The 16,615-nt window shown below is 36.1% G+C and overlaps 1 long non-coding RNA gene across 2 annotated transcripts in view; it reads left to right on the plus strand.

Moving 5' to 3' along the window:
* Positions 1 to 16,615, plus strand: part of LOC103098272 (uncharacterized) — a 252,515-nt gene that overhangs the window by 4,541 nt on the left and 231,359 nt on the right. For both annotated transcript variants that reach the window (XR_008914432.1, XR_008914433.1), the window contains exons 2-3: positions 5,305 to 5,415; positions 12,157 to 12,225. This is a non-coding gene — a long non-coding RNA (uncharacterized LOC103098272). The remainder of the gene's footprint in view (positions 1 to 5,304; positions 5,416 to 12,156; positions 12,226 to 16,615) is intronic.

A 16,615-nucleotide genomic window follows, 5' to 3' on the forward strand; every position in this document is an offset into this window, starting at 1 on the left:
GTTGGATTTATCCCAAACTGAAAAGGACATTGATGTTTTCATACTATTGTGTTATTTTCTCTGGATTCTTGCAGCTCAATGAATGTTTCCTTTTTGAATCTGGATTCCAAGGCATTTGGAGCATATAAGTTCAATATTGATATTGCTGTCTGTTTTCTTTCAGCATAATGTCATTTCCTTCTTTCTCTGTTTTTATGTTTTGAATATTTGTTTTTGCTTTGTCTGATAGAATGATTACAACTTTTGCTTTTGGGGATTCATTTGATGCCTTGTAAATTTTTTCCAGGCTCATTTTGTTTTTTTAAATGTGTTTCTTGTAAGCAGAGATTGTGGAGTTTGGTTTTCTTGTCCAATCTATCACATTTTTTGTTTTATTGAGTTGTTTAATCCACATTTAATATTTTGAGAGTTAGGTTTAGAGTTTCCTCCATTTGTCTCTACTATTGACTGTTCAACTTGTGCCTTCCCCCTGTGAACACAGGGGAATAATATCTCTTCAGTTATTTTAGTATAATCTTTTTTAAGGTAAAGCTATTCCCAATGGCTCTGTAATTCTCACCCTTGACCATATCCCATTACTGTATCCCCTGATTTTCCCCTTTCTCTTTGGAGTTTTGCTAATTCTTTCTTTTTTTTTTTTAAACCCTTACCTTCCATCTTAGAATCAATACTGTGCATTGGTTCCAAGGCAAAAGAGTGGTGAGGGCTAGGCAATGGGAGTCAAATGACTTGCCCAGGGTCACATGGCTAGGAAATGTCTGAGGCAAGGTTTGAATCCAGGACCTCCCATCTGTCTCTGGGCCTGGCTTTCAATGTACTGAGCCACCCAGCTGCTCCCCTCCTTTTTCTTTCTTAGTTTTATCTAGTTATTTCATTCTTTCTCTACTCTTTCCTGCCCCCTTTTAAATTTATCTTGTTCATTCTTTTTAAAATTTCATTTTCTGTGCACTTTTTTTTCTGTGTGCTTTTTCTAAAAAGAATTTCTTTCCTCACTCTTTTTTCCCTTACTTAACCTTACTTTGTTTGTTCTGGACTTTTACATTTTGGTTCATGGTTCTTATACTTATTTCATCTTCTTTCTTCTCGGTATTCCTCATGAGACAGAAATTTTAAGTTTCTTATTTTTTGTTCTCTCTTCTTAACAGTTTCTGTTTTAACCTGATGAAGCTTGTCCTCAGCAATCTTTTTTCTATTGTTCCTCACTCTTAGAAAAATACCAATTCCTCAGGGTTAGAGAGAGGATATTGTCCCACGATAAGATTCTTCTCATGACCCTAATCATTCAATTTATTTTTGATGTTTGCTTTCCCCTTGGTCACCCCCCCTCATTTTTCTCAAGATTGCTCCCCTGAGTCCATTCCTTCTCACTCTTCTGGGTCTTCAGTTGCTCCCAAGAGCTCAACAGGCTCCTTCCTCTTGATGCAGGATGAATGGTCTCTTTAAGGTACCAAATCTCTGCAATAATGGTCCCCATCTCCACTTAGGGAATCTCTTTTCACCTTTAGATAGCATTCCTTAGTGAAACCCCCTTCTACCACAGAAATGACATCTCCCTTCCTCTTCTTTTCAGTTCCCCCCTTTGCCTCCTCTTCCATTTTCCAGTAGACTTTTTACTTGCTGAGAAACTACAGGAGTTCTTTTCCCTTCATTGCTAACCTTTGACTCCATTAGGATATATTGCTTAATCTCCTCTTTCTCTGTACTTAGTCTACTTTCTACTTCTTACTTTTTATTTACTTTCATATTGTAGCCTAGATCTACACAAAAACATTCATTCACTATAGGTGGATGGGTTATAAGTATAAAGTTTAGCTCACCATGACTTCTCTTTGATTTTTGCCTTGTGTACATTTATTACTATTATTTTTAAACCCTTACCTTCTATTTTGAAATCAATATTAAGTAATGGTTCCAAAGCAGAAGAGAGTGGTAAGGGCTAGACAATTGCCGGTAAGTGACTTGCCCCGGGTCACCTGGCTGGGAAGTGCCTGGGACCAAATTTGAACCCAGGCCTTCCCATCTCTAGGCCTGGCTCTTAACATACTCAGCCACCTAGTTGCCCTTGTGGTGCACATTTAGAAAGACATCTTCATGATCTCTCTGTCGTTATTTTGTTGTCATTGTCTTTGGTAAGTCCAAATGATTTTATTATTTTATTTAAATTTTATTTAAAATTTTATTATATTATTTAAATTTAAATTATTTTATTATTAATTAATTAAAATCATAAATAAAAAAAGATAAAAAAAAGAATTTGCTTAGTGGATACAAATATCAGGAAGGACAGTTTAATATAAAAGCAACAATGTAATTTTTTCACAGGCAACGAAGCATTTTTTCTTTTTTTCCCTTTCATTTCTTTCAATATGATATGTATAACCACAGTGATGATGATCAGAATTAAAACTCTGTTTCTGAGCCAAAGTGAAAGGTAAAAGTAGAGTGTGTAATTTAGCTTCAAAACAAAAACAAACAGAAAATGTAATTCCATGTAGAGACTTCATTTGGTAAGACTGCTATTGATATTTCTACTAATGATAATAAATATATTGTTTAAAAATAAGGCATTACTTGCACGAAAATAAAAGGGACACTGCTTTTAAATCCTTAAGACATATAACCAATGCAATAAAATAAAAAACCACATAAATAAAAGAAATAGAAAAGTATCAGGAGGTCAAGGCATTAGAACATAGAATATGAGGAGCTGAATGTGTCTATCAAGTGAAAATATTGGAGGTAGGAAACAACTGAGAATTGAGCATTTCTGCACTGGAAAAGTCTAAGTATTAGGAATCCAAATTTCAGAACTGGTGGTTGACTACCTAGAAGATCAAGTATAACCTAGAATAGACTTGGCTGAAATTTAGAATCAAGAACACCTGTGCCAAATGGGGCTGTTAATATGGAATATCAGAGTTGGGAAGAACGTTAGAGCAGAAAATGAGAGAAGTTCACTGTGGGCTTAGCAAAGAAGTTGTCAGAAACAGTGGGATTTTAGCATCCAGAATGCCAAACCTGGAAATAGTCTCAGAGAAGCCAATGAGACTCAGATTTAAGAGAGCACTCAGAAGTGATAATCAGAATAAGGAAAACTCAGAACACAGGTTCTGGAGTGCCCGAGATACTTCCATGTGCCATACATAGTTGGGAGGGCTTTGAGAACAGTAATCATCTGATCTGGAGTGGGCTCAAGAATGGAAAATAATCACAAATGGCAAGGATTCATTTCTGTATATATTTTAGTAGACCAATTCTGAATTCTGTTTATTAAAAAAACAAGAAGAAAATAGATTTTTCACATGAGATTCCAATATAATATGTATTAGCTGGGTGGCATTATTTAAAAAAAACACATTATTAACAATAAAATGGTATGGTGAAAGGGACGTCTATTTTGTATCCATCCAAAACTTGTACCATTGCCCGCCCTGCTCTGCCCCCCCCAAATATCTGCACACCCAAACAAATGCAGTCCATGCATTTCCTTCTTTTTTAAAGACTGCTATTGACATTTCTATTAATGATAATGAATATCCCATATTTTTGGCTTCAACAAAGTGTTAAAGAGAACTTATAGGGAGAAGGCTTGTGTTTCATAATTATTATACCAGTACAACATGTATGTTTTGTAAGAATAATCCAATAAACATAAAAATGGAAAAAACCCATATAGATCATAGAAAGATTGTTTCCTTAGAACCAAAATTGTAGTATTTTGGAAAGTGCTTAGAATGCTGAATGTCTTGCCTTCTAGTTACTATCATAAGGGGAAAGTTGGAAGTGATCAAGAATTTAGACTACAAAATTTCCCAGCTATGGTGTCTCACCTCTGAATGTCCCAATTTGGAATGGAAATAGAAGCCAGAATATTAGATTAGGGAGGGCATGTAGAATCTAGAATATCTGAGCTTGAAAGAAATTTTTGATCCTGATCTGGAGTTGACTGAAGCTGTAGAAGCTGGAATGTCAGTGTTGGGACAGACTAGAATGGAAGTAGAGGGTGATACTCAGAGCTGGGTAAGGAAATTGTCAGAAGCAGGGGAAACATCAGACCTGAGAGTAGTTGTGAAAAAGGGAATAAGTTAGGAGAGCACTTAGAAATATCAGACCTGGAATGTCCAAAAATTTTCTAGATGCCATACATACCTGGGAGAGCTCTGAGAACACAAATCAGCTCTCGAAGGGGCGTTAAGATGGAAAATATAAATGGCAAGGTTTTGTTTTCATATATGCTTTTAGTTAACAAACTCTAGGTGACTTAAAAAACAAGAAGAAAGTATGCGATTAAGAACTTATTCCAATTTAATTAAAAGCTTAGGCTTCTGACAATAGTGTAAAAAATATCTCACATTCATAAGTACTTAGAAGAAAGGATTTTTTAAATTATAAAAACCCCAAAGGCACACCAAAACAATGCACTCCTATGAACTTTCTTCATTGATAAAGATTATTCTTGATGTTACTAATAATCATGATGCATAGTATGTTTTTTGGGGAAAAGTGGTTTTGTACCAGTTTTTATTTTATTTTTATACCAATTTTTAAAGGGGCAGCATTTGTGCTGTGAAATCTTTGTATTGGTTATGCATCTTGTTATAAGAATGGGGAAAAGAACTTGGTTGATTTTATATATATCACAGTGTGACCTCAGAACATAAAATATCAGAAGTGGGAAGTTCCTGTCTTGACTTTGAGATTCCCTTTATTAAAGAAGAAGCTTGGAGGTGGGTGAAACTTTGGCATATAGCATCACAGAGCTAGTAGTGCAGTGCCAGTTCTGAATGCCAGACCTTGTACATAGAATTCAGAAGATTAGAACTGGGAGGTCTCTTAGAACAAGTATTGTTGGAGTTGTGCAGAATTTCCAAATCAAGATGGAATGCTAGAACCTGTCTTAACAGCATTAGGAGGAACCTTAGAAGAGAGTAAGTGAGAGATGTCCAGAGCCCGAGGGAAGAAAGTGAGACCCTGGGACAGAGGAGGTCAGGACTGAGGAGCCATAGAGCAGAGAATGACAGCAATAGGAGAGGACTTAGAGCAAGTGTCATTATAGTTAGGAGAACCTTTACAACCCAGAATGTTAGAATTCAGAGAGGTTTTAAAGACAGAGAAATATCAGAGCTGGGTGTGCCATAAGATGGCAAACCTTCAGGTCTGAAACATAAAATATTATCTTTGGGAAGGACGTTTCTTGGTTATGTGCTCAATGGGCCAAAGTATGGGGGAGGACAAGAAAATTTTAAAGAAGAATCCCTATTTTTTGCAGACTTTAACCATTCATATCCATATATTTTATATTAGCACAGAGGTGAAGCTTTGCATGAAAACCGAGATCTTCAGACAACCAGACCATCATGGAGGATGCTGGGACAGTGTCTCATTTAAGGGGAAAGAAGCAAGAAAGAAAAACTGGTAATATCCTTCAACATATAAAGCAGATTTTGATATTCTTCTTAAAGATAATGATCATGGAGTATTTTATGAGAAAAAAAATAAGTGTTAAGTCCTTGGGTTTATTTATTTATTTTTTCACTTTAAACATGATTTTATTTGGTCATTTCCAAACATTATTCATTGGAAACAAAGATCATTTTCTTTTCCTCCCCGCCCCCCCTCCCACCTCTCCCATAGCCGACACACGCATGATTCCAGTCCTTGGATTTAAAAGGAGCAGGATGTATGTTTTGTTGAAGTCCCTGTAAGGATAATGCAAGAAAGGAAGTATACTGAAATTAATAGAACTGAAAAAGCTAAAGAATAAAAGAACTCTTGAAGGTCCAAGAAAGTCATAGCCTGAGTACCCAGAATGTCAAGTTTGGGATTGTCATCAGAGTCTAGGCTTCAAGATGATTTTCAGGAAAGAATGTGGAGATTGCAGAGGACATAGAATACAGACATTTCTAGCTAGGACAGAAGGCATCACTCTGAATGTCAGAACTTAGATAAGACAGAGAAGCAGAGTATCAGATCTGAGAGGACACTTAGAACCCACAATGTCTGAGCTTGAAGGAAATTTCTCATCCAGAACCCGGAGCTAGATGAGGCTGTAGAAGCTGGAATTCAGTGTTAGGAGGGTCTAGAACAAGAAGAGCTGGCGATGTTCAGAGGCTGAGAATGGAAATGATCAGAAAGTGGGATGGACCGGGAGTAGCAATGGAGAAAAAAATGAGAGTTGGAACGCTTGGAAGAAGGGATATAAGAGCAAGGAGAGTCCTTAGGACACAAAAGATCAGACTTGAAGTGTCCTTTTAAAAAGCTGCCATATACCATAGCTAGGAGAGCTTTGAGAAAATAAAGCATCTTCTCCAAAAGGGACCTTAGGATGGAAAATATCATAGATGTTAAGGATTTATATTCATATATATCCTTAGAGGGCCTGAATATTGGCCTGTTTTAATTTCAAAAGCAAGAAGAAATTTATTTTCAGTATAAGATAAAGACTTTAATTTATTTAATACATTTTAATATATTAATAATTGAGCACAATTTATACAAGATATAATATTTTTATCATATTTAAGCCCAGTTATGATGAGAGTACTCTGTATATTTTGACTAGTCCCCAAATCCTGAAAAACCCCAAACACCTACACATCCAAACAAAAGCAATTTTATGCAGTTCCTCCTTTGGCAAAGACTGCTTTTGATATTACTATTAATAACAATGGAACTAGCATATTTTTGGTTACAAAGAAGTTTTTACATTTAGAGGACTTAGAAGGAAGAAGACTTATTTTGTGAATCATATCATTAAGACATGTGATAATTGTAATGATAATAATAATAATAATAATAATCTGGTAAGCCAAAAACTTGGAGGAGAAAAACCCATAGATCACAGAGGATGTGGCCTTAGAACCAAAAATGTCCTATCTGTGAAGATCCCTAGAACACTGAATGTCTAGACTTCTAGGTACTGTTTAAGGGGGAGAACAAATTCAATTCCATGCAGTTCTTTCTTTAGTAAAGACTGGTATTGGTATTACTATTAATGATAATGAATATAATAGTATTTTTCAATACAAAAAAGACGTATTCATATAGAGGACTTTTAAGAGAGGAGTCTTGATGTTTTGAAATGATTTATCAGTAAGGCATAAGGATATGTCTTACATAATTAAAAAAATCCAGAATTGGAACAAACCCCATTATAGATTGCAGGAGGGTTTAGCCTTAGAACTAGAAATGCTATATGTTAGAGAAAGGCCTTGGGACACAAAATTTCTTGCCTTCCATGTGCCATTCATTCAAAGGCGGGAGTTGGAGGCAGTTGAGAGCTTAAGAGTAAGTCCTGCCTCTGAATGGCCCAATTTGGAGTCAAAAGTGAAGCTGGCATATTAGATCAGGAAGGGCACTTAGAGCCTAGTTGGACTGACCTTGAAAGAAATTTAGAATCCCTAATCCTAAACTGGATGTTGCTTAAGAAGCTGGATTGTCAGTGTTGGGAGGAACTAGGGCAGAGAGTTGGAGATGGTTAAGGCTTGAGACTGGAAACTGTCAGATGCAGGGGGATTTTTAGCACACACAAGGACAGGACTTGGAATAGCCAAGAAGAAGAGAATTAGAGGTAGGAGAGCTTTTGGAAGAAGTGAAGGGAGACCCTAGAACAAAAAAGATCAGAACTCGGAGTGTCTAAAAAAATAGCAGATGTGATAGCAAGGGCGTGGGGTTCTGAGAACATAAATCATCAACCCTAGAAGGAACTTATAATGGAAAATGCCACAAATGGCAGCGATTTATTTAAATATATACTCTTAGTGTCCAAAAATAGTGGCCAGTGCAAGTTAATCTTTTTGAAGTAGACTTTTCCGATGACATTAATAATTAATTGTACTTTATTATAGATTACCTCAGTGGTGATGCTTTATAAAAATCTCACATCACTGACTGTTTTTCTGCTTACCTAACCTCCATGCCTCTTAACCCCAATACCAGCACAGTAAAAGAAATGTGATTATATGCATTTCCTTCTTTGGTAAAGATTGCTGTTGATATTATTATTAATGATAATGAATATAGTCTTTTTGCTCACAAAAACAAGGTGTTACAGAAAGAGGAATTAAAAGGGATACGAATTATTTCAAAATCATATTCCTGAGACCCATATGGGTACATGGAAATCATTGGAAGATGCAGTCTTAGAACCAAAAGCATCATAACAGGGAGGACTATAATAATCCAATGGGGAAAAAATCCTTATAGTTCATAGTAAGATTTTCCTTTAGATTCAAAAATGTCATGCCTTGGAAGGTCCTTGGAACACATAATGTCTGGGCTTTCTGTTAACATTCAGTGGGGAGAAGTTGGAGATAATTGAGGGCTTAGAATACAGAATTTTCAAGTAAGGTAGCAAGTTCTATTTCTAAATGTTTCAATGATACATGTAAAACCCAGTTGAATTGCTTGTTGGCTATGGGACGGGGGAGGGAAGAGGGAGGAAAAGAATATGAATCATGTAACCATAGAGAAATATTCTAAAATAAATAAATAAAAATTAAAAAATAAAAAGAATTGTAGGTCTGGAAGGGCACTTGGAACCTAGAATGGCTGAGCTTGATGTAGTTTCTAATTCAGAAACCAGAGCTTGATGATGCTACAGATACAGGAATGCCATTGTTGGGAGAGACTAGAACAGAGAGAGTGGGAGATAGATGTTCAGGGACTGAGTATAGAAACTGTCAGAAGCAGTGGGATTTTAGTATACAGAATGTCGGGCCTGGGAGTAGCCATGGAGAGAATGAGAGACTTAGGAGAACATTTCTAACAAAATGTATCAGATTAAGCAGAGAACATAAAAGGTCCTCAAAGCTTTCAGATGCCATAGCAGTGATGGTCCTGAGAACATAAGTCATTTGCTCTGGAATGAGCCTTTGCAAAACATCATAAATTTTAAGGATTAACTTAAAATCTAGTCTTAGTGGGCAAAAATATTTGCCAGTTCTATGTAAATTAAGAAAGGAGGAGAATTTAGATTTTCTATAGGAGATCGGTCATTTATTTCAATCTAATTTATACTATAGTATGGTGAAATTTAAAAAAAAATCACACATTTGACTCTACAACCAAATGAGTTTGGTGAAAGTACTGACTTCTTTTGGCTACGAAAAAAATCACCAGACAACCCAATATACTAGCACGTCAAAAAAAAAAAAAAGGAATTCCAAGAAATTCCTTCTTTGGTAAATACTTCTATTACCATTAATAATAATAAACAATGATAATATTAAGTATTTTTTATCTCAAAATATGAGGTAATGTATCTTGAGGACTGATAAGAAGCACAATTTATATTCAATATTATATCAGTAAGACCTATGAAGAGCATAAAGCATTAAAAATAAGAAATAAAGACATCATTGATCACAGGATGATGTGTCTTTAGAACCAAAAATGTCATGTTTTGGAAAGTCCTCAGAAAATATGAATATCTGGGCTTCCAATTACCATCATTCAAGGGGAAAAAGATGGAGGTGGCTGAGATTTTAGAATATACAATTTCCTAGATATATGCTTTTAGGGGGCCAAAATGTTGACTAGATCTCAGCAAATTAAAAAACAAATAGAAGGTAGATTTTTCATGTGAGAACAAGCCTCTTATTGCAGTTTAATTTATGTTATACAGAGTTGGAGTATAACAGTAACACAGTATAACAGTAAAGTGATACTGATCCTAGGAAGGTGTTTATCTCCCCAAATGCCACATCTTAGAAGATGCTTAGAGCACTGAATATCTGGCCTTCCGGGTGCTGTTCAAGAGGAGGATGAGGTATAGAAGCTAGAATGTCAGTCTTGGCAGGGATGGAGCAGACAGAGTAGGGGAGATGGTCAGAGACTGAGAAATGAAATTGTCAGAGACTGGAGGAGGTTTGCACAGAGAATGTCATGTCTGGGAGTAGCCATGAAGAAGAGGATGAAAGATTTGAGAGCATTTAGATCAATGGATATGTGTTCAAGGTGAGCTCTTAGAACATACAAGATCAGACCTGGAATGTCCTGGATACTTCATATGCCCAAGCTGACAGGCTTCTGAAGACATCAATGTTCTGCTCTGGAAGAGATTTTAGAATGCAAAATATCATAAATGGCAAGGATTTAAATTTTCATATATATTCGTAGTGACCCATAATATTAGCTAATTTTAGGTAAATTAAAAATGCAAAAGTCGATTTTCAAAGTATGAAATCAGTCACTTATTTCAGTTTAATTTATATAAAATAGTTGTGAAACTTAAAAAAATACTGACATCCTCAACCATAAGCCAAATGGGTTTGATGATAGTCTGGACTATTTTTGTTTGGCTGACTAAAAAAAAATTTTAAACCCCAAACATGGACCCATTAAAAAAGTGAAATTCCATGTATTTCCTTTTGGAGGGAAAGATTGTTATTGATATTACTATTATGATAATGAATATAGAGTCTTTTTGGTCATAAAAAGATTTTATATAATGAGTATAAATAAAACAGCTTATGTTTCAAAATCATTACATCAGTAAGAACTAGGTTCATAGTAATAATGATTCAATCAATTAAAAAAGTGGGAAAATATTCTTATTCATCACAGGAGAGTATAACATTAGAATCCAAAGTGTCAGACTAAGAAAAAAAACAAAGAAACTTATTTATTGAACATAGGAGAGAATTTCTTTAGATCCTGAAATGTCATAGCTTGGAAGGTCTTTCAAAGAATGAATTATCTGGGCTTCCAGGTACTATTTAAAGAGGAAAGTTGGAGATGGCCCAGAGCTTAGAATAGAGATCTTATGTAGGCAGTAAATCTTGTCTCTCATAATCCCCCAGTTTGAAGTGGACAGTGAAGACAGAATTTTAGCACAGATTGGGCACTTAGAACCAAGTAAATATGGGTATGAAGGAAACTTCCGAGTTAGGAGGAAATTGCAAATCTAGACTCCAGAGCTGGATGAAGCTATAGAATCTAGAATGTCTGTGTGGAGAGGGACTGTTAGAAACAGAGAGAGATGTTCTGGGCTTGAGAATGGAAATTGACAGAAGCAGGAAGATTTTAGCACCAAGCAGATCAGGCCTTGGAGCAGTCATGGACAAGAGAAATGAGAGGTAAGAAAGCTCTTAAAAGAAGGGATATCAGAGGTGAGGGTCAGAACTTGGAGTGTCCTAAAACCACCCTATGTTGTGGGGCTCTGAGATCATAAATCATAAGCTGTGGAAGGAGCCCATCATGGAGAATACTACAAGTGGTGACAATTTATTTAAATATATACTCTTAGTTGCCAAAGATATTGATAAGTTCAAGGTAATTAAAAAGAACCAATTTATTCCAATATGCATTAGTGATGCTTAAAAGAAAACCAAAACTAAAACACTTCGCGTCTTCACCACCACTACCAAAAGGGTTTGCCTAGCTAAAAAACCTCCAAGGAACCACAAAACCTTACAGAGAAACCACTGGGGTTCCCCAAATGACCTTCTTTGGTCAAAATTGATATTGATAATTCTATTAATGAAATAAAATGTAGAGTATTTTTGAACAAAAACCAACATGTTACCTACTGAGGTCCTTATAAGGGGCTTGACATATGGTTTTAAATTGGTATATTGATGAGACCAAGGTGCACTATAAGAATAATCAAATGAAGAAATAAAATTTCTAGGGAGTAGGATGGTGTGTCTTTAAAACCAAAAATGTCATGTCTTGGAAGGTCCTTAGAACAGTGACTATCTGGGATTCTAGGTCTCATCCATCACTCAAGAGTGTTGGAAATAGCCGAGAATTTAGGATATAGAAGGTTCCATACACATGTTAAGTGCTGCCAATGGATGTAGGAATCTGGAGTGGAATATTAGATCAGAGAGGGCATTGAGAAGCTAGAATGTGTCAGCATAAAAGAAATTTTGAATCGAAAGTCCTGAGCTTGATGATCCTGTAGAAGCTGGAATGTCATTTTGGGGAGAGATTAGACCAGAGGGGGAGGGATGGGAGATTTTCAAGGGCAAAGAGTGGAAATTTTCAGGAGGAGGAAGATTTGAGTATATAGAACATGAGGCCGGAGGGGAGCCATGGAGAAGAGGATAAGTGATATAGGAGAATCCTTTGAAGAAAGGTTATCAAAACAAGGAGAGCACAAAACAAAAAGTTAGTATGTGGTATGTCCTCAAAAACCATCATATTTGACAGCTTGGAGAGCCCGGAGAACAGAAATCTTATATTCCGGAAGGGGCCTTTGAATGAACAGTCTCATAGAGGGTAAGTGTTGATTTTCATATATATTCTTGGTGGTTGTTGTTTGGTCAGTTAGAACTGACCAATTTTAATTTTAATTACCCAGAGTTAATTAAAAATAAGACGGTAGATATTTCATTTGGGATCAATCATTTATTCCATTTTAATTCATAGGATATATTAGTGATGCTTTCAAAAAATAACCAATGACATAGCTCACATCATGAAACACAGTATAAAAGGGGTATTGTTAGTGTACAGTCTATTTTTTGGCTAGTCAGTAAAAAACCCTCTCACCCCCAAGTCTGTAGTGGGAAATAAATTCAATTCTGGGTAGTTCTTTCTTTGGTAAAGAATGCTTTTGATATTACAATGAATGATAATGAACATACAGTATTTTTTAACAAAACTAAAAAAACAAAACTAAAGTATAATGTTTCAAAGACTTACATGGGACCCAATTTATATTGCCAAGTCAGTGTATTTGTTACACCTATGTGCATTGTTCTACTAATACAGTGAACAAAAATGAAAATAAAACCTTATCGAATGTAGTAGATATGCCCTGAGAACCCCAAATATCAGATCTTGAGGGTCCTTCGAACACTGAAAGCCAGCTCTTCTAGGTACATTTCAAGGAGGTATGTTAAAAGCCATCTAGAGTTTACCATCCCGAATTTCCTTGCTCCTAGGAACCCAGTTTTGAGTGGAAAATGAAGCCTGAGTATTAGAATTAGGAGAGCAATTTAGAGTGTCTCAACTTGAATGAAATTTCTAATCCAGAATCCTGAGCTGGATGGGATTTCAGAAAGAGGAATGTCCAAAGTTAGGTCACTAGAACAGAGAAAGGAAGAGATGTTCAGAGACTGAGAATGCATATTCTAAGTGCAGTGGGATTTTAACACTCAGAATGTCCATTTTAGGAGTCACTAAGGAAAAAAGAATCAAAGACGTGGGAGAGCATTAAAAATGGAATCCAGATAAAGGTGAATTTTTAGAACAGAAAAGATCAGACAGGAAGTATCCTAGAAACCTCCACCATGCCATAGCCAAGCTGAGGGGCTTCTGAGAGTATCAGTTTATTTTCTCTTGAAGAATCCTTAATATGCAAAATATCATAAATGAAAGGGATTAAAATTTTCATCTACACACACACACATATATAGTGATCCATAATATTAACCCATTTTAGTTAAATTAAAAAAACAAGCAAGTAGAATTTTTTGGTATGAAACAAGTCATTTTTTAATTTTTTTTTAATTTTTTTTGAAGCCAGTCATTTATTTCCAGTTATTTTACATCAAACAATTCTGAAGCTGCAATAAAAACAAAAACAAAAAAAAAGTTTTGTCCACAACCAAAAGGGTATGATGAAAATACTGATTATTTTTTGGCTAGCTGAAAACAATCCTCAAAAAATCCCAAACACAGGCATAGCAAACCAAATTAATTCCATGTATTTCCTTTTTTGATATCATTAAATGATAATACGGGGTCTTTTGGGCCATGAAACAAGATCTAACATAAACAGTATTTATAATGACTATAACTTATGTTTCAAAAATCACTATATCAGTAAGGCCTAGGTTCATTGTAATAATCATCCAGTCAAAAAAAATTTTGGGAAAAAACCTCTTATAAATCCTAGAAGAGTGCAAACTTCCAACGTGTCAGACCTGGAAAGGCCATAAAAAACCCTTAAAATCATTTATAGATCATAGGAGGGTATTTCTTTAGATCATAAAAATACTTTGGAAAGTTTTGAGAAGAATTAATTTCTGGGCTTCTAGGCACCATAGGAAATGAAAAATTGGAGATCGTTCAGACTTAGAATATAGAACTTTCTAGGTATACGGTAAGTCCTGCCTCTGAATGTCCTAGTTTGGAGTAGAAAGTGAAGTCAGAATGTTAGCACAGGATGGATACTTAGAACCCAGTGTATCTGAGTGGTAAGAAAATTTCTGAGGTAGGAGGACATTTGGAATGCAGACTTCAGAGCTGGGTGGGGCTTCCGAATATAGAATATTTGGTATGGGGAGGGACTAGAAGAGACAAGTGAAGATGTTCTGGGGCTAAAGAATGGAAATTGTTAGAATCTGGAGGATTTTAGTACCCAGCAGGTCAGCCTTGTGAGTAGTGAGGGAGAGGAGAATTGAGAGGGAAGAGAGCTCTTAGAAGATAGGGTATTTGAGGCAAGAGAGGCCTTAGAACGCCAAAGGTCAGAACTTGGAGTGTCCTAAAAACTACCCTTTGTGTTTGGGCTCTGAGATCATAAATCATAAGCCCTGGAAACAATTTATGAAAACCATAAATGGCAACAATTTATTTAAATTAGTTGCCAAAGATATTGTCTAATTCTAGGTAATTAAAAAAATAAGAGGAAGGTAGTTTTTTTGGTATGAGGTCATTCGTTTATTCCAATATAATTTATATCATGCCTCAGTGATGCCTTAAAAACACCCCATGTCTTTGTGCACACTACCAAAAGGATCTGTCTAGCAAATAAGTCTCCAAGGAACCACAGAACCCTTCAGAAACCACTGTGGTTCCCTCCTCAAAATTGATACTGATATTATTACTATTAATGAAATTGAATGGAGAGTACTTTGGTCCAAAAAAGCCCCAAGCTGTTATTCCTGAGGTCTTATAGGAGACTTGAGTTATAAGGACTTGAGTGTGTGGCCTGTGGACATTGTAATAATAATCTAGTTAATAAAAAAATGAAGTTTCTAGAGAATAGGATGATGTGGCTTCAAAACTAATAATGTCATGTCTTGGAAGGTCCTTAGAACCCTGAATATCTGGGCTTTCAGGTCTCATTCAAGATGAAATGTTGGGAATAGTTCAGAGTTCAGGATATAGATTGTCCTATCTAGATATTGTCTTGCTTCTGAATGTAGGAATGTTAAACGAGTGTTAAGTCAGAGTATTAAACCAGAGGTTGGAGGGGCATGTAGAATTTGGAATGTCTGCTGAAGGCAATTTCTAACCCAGAATCCTGAGCTGGAGGGAGCTGGAAAAACTGGAATATTAGAATTGGAAGGGACTAGAACAGAGAGAGTGGGATATGTTCTGTGGCTGGGAATGGAAATCAGAAGAGTAGGGTTTTACAGTTGAATTGTGCATTGGCTACAGGAGGGGGCAGGGAGGAGGGGAGGGAAAGAACATGAATCATGTAAGCATGGAAAAACATTCTAAATTAATTAATTAAATAAAAACAGAAGAGTAGGGTTTTAGAACTCATTATCTTTGGCCTGGGATGAGCCATGGAGAAGAGATCTTGCAGGAGAATCCTTAGAAGAAAGGATATTGGAACAAAGAGAGCACTTAGAACACAAAAAGCTAGGTCATGATGTCTACTAAAAATAATCATATTTGATAACTTGGAGAACACTGAGAACAGAAATCTTATGTTCTGGAGGAGGACTTTGAATGGGCACTCTCACAAAAGGTAATGATTTATTTTCATATGCATTCTTATTTGACTCCAATATTGGTTTATTCTAGGTATTCATATGGTGAATTAGTGGTACTTTAAGAAAAAATCAAGAACAACACATCTCACATTCTCAACCAAAATGCCAAAAAAGCATGGTTAACGTAACTGTCTTTTGGCTAGCCAGTGAAAATCCAAAAGACCCTACAAAAACTCGCACCCTGAAACAAATGCAATTCCATGCTCTTCCTTTTTTGAAGACTATTGATTGTAGTATTCATGATAATGAATATAGAGTCTTTCTGGCAAAAAAACAAGACTGTACTTATCAGAATAAGGATAAGGAGAATACCTCTGTTTTGCCACCATTATATCAGTAACATGCATGCATTGTCACAATAATAAATAAACTGTTGAGGCAAAAACTTTACTGATCAGAGGACTGTGTAGAAATGTAACATCTTGGAAGGTCCTTAGAACACTGAATGTCCCACCTTCCAGGTACCATTCTAGGGGGAAAATTGGGAGTGACAGACAGTTTAGAATATAGAATTTCCTAGCCAGGAGGTGAGTCTCTCTTCACAATGTTCCAATTTGGAGTGGAGAGTGAAGCCAGAATGTTAGATATGGAAGTACACACAGATTCTAGATTATCTGAGCTTGAAGGAAATTTCTAATCCAGAATATGGAGTTAAATGAGGTCTTAGAACCTGTAGCGTCAGTGTTAGGAGGGTCTAGAACTGAGACAGTGGGAGATGTTCGGAGGCTGATTAAAAATGGAATGTCAGTGCTGGGAGTAGCCATGGAGAAGGGGATGAGACAGACAGGAAAACCCGGAGAAAAAAGGCATGTCAGAGAAGGAAGAACGCTCAGACCCGCAGCGTCAGGAAAACTTAGCTAAGAGGGTTCTGAGAACATAATTCATTAGGTCGAGAAAGCACCTTAGAATGAAAAATATCCCAAATGCTGAGGATTTCC

Source organism: Monodelphis domestica, chromosome X (genome assembly GCF_027887165.1).
Source record: "Monodelphis domestica isolate mMonDom1 chromosome X, mMonDom1.pri, whole genome shotgun sequence".
In the NCBI taxonomy this organism is placed as follows: Eukaryota; Metazoa; Chordata; class Mammalia; order Didelphimorphia; family Didelphidae; genus Monodelphis; species Monodelphis domestica.